Source organism: Meles meles, chromosome 10 (genome assembly GCF_922984935.1).
Source record: "Meles meles chromosome 10, mMelMel3.1 paternal haplotype, whole genome shotgun sequence".
NCBI lineage: Eukaryota > Metazoa > Chordata > Mammalia > Carnivora > Mustelidae > Meles > Meles meles.
The window spans coordinates 71,241,041-71,247,040 of NC_060075.1; the positions used below are offsets into that span (position 1 = coordinate 71,241,041).

General features: G+C 37.1%; 1 pseudogene; it reads left to right on the top strand.

The window, feature by feature from the left end:
* The first annotated feature begins 1,147 nt into the window (after window positions 1–1,147).
* On the top strand, window positions 1,148–2,454 carry LOC123952115 (annotated as a pseudogene).
* Window positions 2,455–6,000: the final 3,546 nt, after the last annotated feature.

Below are 6,000 nucleotides of genomic sequence, written 5' to 3' on the forward strand. Positions count from 1 at the left end.
TCTGGTATTCCATTACATAAATATAGCACAGTGCATTCATTTCCCTGTTGGTGGATATTTAATTTAGTCTCAAATTTTGGTTATTACAAACAATAATATTTATATACATTGCTCATTGAACATATATGTGTATGTGAAAGTGAAATTGCTAAAGACTGATTCATTGGAGCTATTATATTTTGCCAAATTGCTCTCCAAATATTTGTAGTCATCAATGTTTAAGAATTTGTATTTCAAGTTTTTCACAACATTGTGCATTACTGAGATCTTTATTGCCATTCATATAAGTGAGAATTTGTACTTCGTTACTGCTCTCATTTTTACTTTCTTGATTAGTAATGGGATTGAAATTTTTTTTTATGTTTTCTTGTCTATTCTTCTTCTATAAATTGCCTCTTTATACTCCTTTCCCATTTTTCCATTTGACTGTCTTTTATTGTTAACTTATGTATTTTTTAGGCATCCTGAGTAAGAATTCCTTGTTAGTTATATGATTTACAGATACTTTCTTGCAGTTTGTGGAAAAAGTGATGTTATTTGGTTTATCCTCTGTCTGTTGGATTATGATCTTATATTATTGCATGAAATGTCAGAAAGCCGGGTTAATTTAGCAGTTTCTAAACTCTTAAATTGATTATGTGACCTCGTTACAGGAAAGCTCAGAGTATGATATTTGTGGCAAAGTCCAGTAGATCAGGAGATATTTCCTCAGTAAAACACAATAACATCTGAACAAAGAGATAAGAAAGGTTTTATGTGCAATAAGAAATATTATATTGAATAAAAAAAGCAATATTAGAAGAAATATTGGCTAAGAATTTATCCAAACTAATTAAAATACATATGACTATACATTCAAAAAGCTCTATATACCCCAGACAGAATAGAAAACTAAACAAACAAAACACAACTGGGCACATCATAGGCAATCTTCTGCAAGCTAAAAACAGACTGACAATCTTGTATACCTAGAAAAACAGAGAGAATACTTCCAAATAAGCATCAAAAAGACTAATGACTGACATTTCAACAGGAACTATGGAAGTCAGAAAATGAAAGATTAACATTTGAAAGCGCTAAAGGAAAACAAACAAACCCTGCAAACAGATAGTCTTTATCCAGTAAAAAAAATCCCTCAAAATCGAAGGATAAGTAAAGATGTTTACAGTTAAACACAGCTGAGAGAACTTGTTGCCAGCAGTTCTCCCCTACAAGAAATATTTCTGGGAGTTCTGAAGGAAAATGATCCCAGATGGAAGCACATAACTGCAAAATGGAATGAGAGCACTTGAAGATGTAAACATGGAAAACTACAAATGAGCCTGGAGTGGGAACCTGACTCATGGATGGATGCTGCCGCCAGGCTGCAGCAAGCTGCACCAGGAGAAGGTGACCTTTGGGATGACACACAGCCTAGAATCTTCCCCAGGTGTGACAGAAGTCACTACTATAGAAAAGCCACCTGCCGAGTGTCATAGGATTTCCTCATGGGAACAAAAAAATAACTGTGTGCTACCTGAGAATGTGATGCATATTTTTCTGATGACCAATGGCCCGCACATGACATGGAATGTGAAGCTGGATGAGCACACCATTCCACTGGGCAGCATGGCAAGTGACTGCATCTCAAACCTGACTCAACCCAACCAGTCTTCTGTGTATTCAACCCCCTAGTGCACCAACTCTGGCAGACCTGGAAGTTGATGCACCTGAAGCCAGTGAGAACCAGTGAGAAAAGCCTCACTTTGATTCTCCCAGTGTGGTTTTTGAGCTGGATCCTTGCAATATGAATGGGGAGGTTTGACTCATCTACAAAAGAGGGAAACCAACATTCATGAGACCCTGAGATCTGGTTCCTGGATAGAGCGTTATCCTAGCATTTTCTCAAAGATACCTTTACCACTTACTCTCCCCTTTTTATCATGCACCTGGGCTTGCCGCAGTGGTAATATGCCTTCACCAGCTATGGCATTAGCTTGCAGGCCAAAAATTGGTTCAACATGTATAAACCTATCACCTACAACTCGAACCTGCTTGCAGAAGAGACCAATTCCTTTGTGAACAAGTTGGATCCCAGCGAAGTGTTCAAAAGCAAGAAAAAGACCTTACTCCCTAAAAACAAAGGGCTTATCCAGCCTGCAGGTGGCCAGAAAGGGCCCTCAGGTCCTTCCTCCTCCTCTAAATCCTCTTTTAGCCCTGGAAACCCTGTCCAAAAATGAGCATCCCCACCAGCCCCACCGCGATGATTTCCATGCACAGATGGCCCAAGCCTCAGATTCTGTGTGTGGCACCACAGGCCTTTTCCTATCTGAGTGAGCCAAATCCCAGGCCTTTAACTCCCATTGTCATTAGCCAGGAGTTCAAGGGCATACTCAGGTCTCCCTTAGAGTCCTTTCCCAGCCTCTGCCTCTGAAAACTGTGGAGGGGGCACCTGGGTGTCTTAGTCATTAAGTGCCTGCCTTCGGCTTAGGTCATGATCCCGGGGTCCTGGGATAGAGCCCTGCATCGGGCTTTCCTGTGGCGGGAAGCCTGCTTTTCCCTCTCCCACTCCCCCTGCTTGTGTTCTTTCTCTTGCTGTGTCTCTCTCTGTCAAATAAATAAATAAAATCTTAAAAAAAAAAAAAAAAGCTGAAAACTGTGGAGAGTTTCAGAACTCGTTTAAGTAACTAAATAGATCTGTTAAGAACTTTCCTCTTTTTCCACCCCCAACCCTCTACACCCTTCAGCAGTGATTAGAGAAGTCCCCCAGAGAAACCATTGGTTTTGAGCCATGAGGCATTGGAACTGTGCTATTCAACTGGTAACCACTGGCCACATGTGGCTATTTAAACTATATTAAAAGTTCAGTTCCTCAACTACATTAGCTATGTTGTGAGTATTCATGTGGTTAGTAGATTCTATATTAGACAACACAGACATAATTGAACATTTCCATCATCACAGAAAGTTGTGTTGGGCAGCACTGCATTAGAATATTTTCATACTGCCCTTTCTCGGTTTGTTTTTGTTAGAGAATGGGGATTCCTTAATCTGATGGCTCATAATGTTCCATGAAAATTCTTGAAGATACAATTGTATATGTTCTTTTTATTTTTATTTTAAGGAATTCTCACTCTACTCCTTTTTCAGTTTCCTGTAGTTTGTTTTTTCCAGTAAAAAACAAAACAAAACAAAAACCTACAAAATTATAAATGAACATTCTGTTAAAACCATTAACTATTATATCTTATGCATATAAAATCTTATATTTAAAATATATGAAATTGATGGCACCAAAGGTGTTTTGGTTAATGGAATTAAACTATTTTAGTTTCTTGTATGCTTTGGGAAATATTATAACTTACCATGTAGAATTCATACAGTGATATTAAGAGTAATCAATGAAATAACAAAAAATATATATCTAGAAAACTAATAGAGGAAAGAAGGAATAAAAAATGGAATGATGATTAATCCAAAGGAACGCCAGAAAAGAGAAATGAAGAAACAAAGATGAAACAATTAGAAAACCATGACAAGATGGTTGACTTAATCTCAACCATCTCAGTAATAGTAAATGACTAAGTACTCTAGTTAAAGGGAGAATGGCCAGATTAGATTAACAAACAAAGGAAGTGAGGTAGGCTTCTGGGCTGGTGATAATAATCTATATCTCAATCTGGATGGTGGTTATGTAGGGAAATAAATTAGTAAAAAATGACTTTTTGTACTTCACTGTGTGTTAAAACTCAGTTTCAAAAAGCATTCAAACTTGAGATTTGCAAGATGAGAAGTTAGAACCTATTCCAAGGCCTTTTGTTGTTGCTGGTTTTTTTTTTATTTTTATTTTTGGCCTACAATTTGGAAGAACAGCATTGTCATTAACTGAGATAGGGAATGGCATGGGTGAAACATTTATTATAAGTTAGAATGAAAGATCATGTTAGACATACTGAGTCTGAAATACCTATTAGATCTCCAATTCAACGTGTACTTGGTAATAGGGTCCTGGTGTTTAGGAGCAAACTGTCCAATGGCATATAGATGACATTTTTAGCCTTTAGACTGGATGCCATCACAAAAGGAATAAAGTAGATAGCAAATATTAGCAAGGATGCATCTCTGGTGTGCTGTCATGTCAAAGAGTGGGAAGAAGGGAAATGCAATTTCAAGGTAATGGAAACTGAGAAGGAGCAACTGAGTGTTATGTCCTAGAAACCAAATAATGAAGTGTATCAAGGAGATGAGCATGATTAACTTCATTAGATGCCATACATAAGTAAGAGGAAGAAGGAGAATTGAGTATTAGTTTAGCAATACGGATACTATTGATGACCTTAGAAAAAGCAGTTTTAAGTGACATAGAGGGAATGCAAATCTGAATGGAGTAAATCTGAAAGAGAAGGAAAAAGGTGCACTTGGAGACAGTCCTATAGGCATGTGTTTCAAGGAGTTGTAATGCAAAGGAGTGTGAGGGAAAAGTTCTGCCACCCAGAAGTGGAATCAAGCATTTTCCTTTTTTTATATATTAGGAGAAATGACAGATATTTATATGCTGAGGGGAATGATCTAGTAAAGAGCTGATATAGGAAAGAAAGAAAAATTGACAAAGCTATATTTTTGAGTAGGCAACAGTAGATGGGATTTAGAGCACAAGGGGGGAGATTTGTCTCAGACTGGCTCATGGGTAGTTGATCTGGAGTAACATATAGAAAAGCAAAGTATGTGAGTGCAGATACTTATAAGTGAGGAAATATGCTGTGGTTGTAGTCTGTGGAAGTTCTCTTCCAGTTGCTTAATTTTCTCAGTAAGGAAGCATATCATCAGCTGGAAGTGAGGAAAGGAGAGGAAGTTTAAGTGGTTTCAGGAAAGTAGAGAAGATATGCAATGGTCCTTCAAGAGAAGGGGGGATGACTAGACTTTGACATGCATTTTGATGGTCTGATAGCATTCATGGCTCACCTGAAGTGTGTGGTCATGAATATGGTTTTGAAATTTTCTCTAGTTATTACCAGCTCATGGGGTTTATATAAAGCAAGAGGAGAGATTAAACTGAGTAGTGATTTTTTGGGAAGTTAGCACAATACTGAGTTTCATAGGATAGGGTTATGGAACTGAGAGAAGAACAGATGCAGGATATATGGAAGGGCATGATTATAACTACTATCTATGAAACTTAAGCTAGATGAAGAAAGGAGAAAAAGCATTAAGTGGAGAAAGAGTGAAGTGTGGTAGGATCAGTTGACTCTTAGCCTATTATAAATTGCTGTTGAAATATATTGCTAAGAAGGAAGATAATAAGGATTAGAGCAGAAATAACTGATGTAGAAACTAAACAACAACAACAACAGAACAGATCAATGAAACCAGGAGCTGTTTCTTTGACAAAACAATCAATAAAATTGATAAGCCTCTAGTCAGACTTATCAAGAAAATAAGAGAAAGAACTCAAATATATAAAATCAAAATAAAATCACAAATGAGAGAGGAGAAATAACAACCAATACCACACAAGTACAATCATAAGAAATTATTTATGAAAAACTATATGCTGGGGCACCTTGGTGGCACAGCTGGTTGAGCATCCAACTCTTGGTTTCAGTCCAAGTTGTGATCTAATAGTTGTGAGATCAAGCCCTGAGTCAGGCTTAGCATGGAGTCTGCTTGAGAGTCTCTTTCTTGCCCTCTCCCTCTGCCCCTCCTGCTCATGCTCTCTCTCTCTCAAATAAATAAATAATCATAAAAAAGGAGAGAAAAGCTATATGCCAACAAATTGGACAACTTCTTAGAAGAAATGGATAAGTTCATATAAACATATAATCTATCAAAATTGAAATGGGAAGAAACAGAAAATTTGAATAGAACTAATAACAATAGCCAGCAAAGAAATTGAGTCAGTAATCAAGAAAGTCCCCAAAAAACAAAAGTCCAGGATCAGATGGCTTTACAGGTTAATTATACCAAACATTTAAAGAAGGCTTAATACCTACTCTTCTTCAAACTATTCCAAAAATAAGAAAA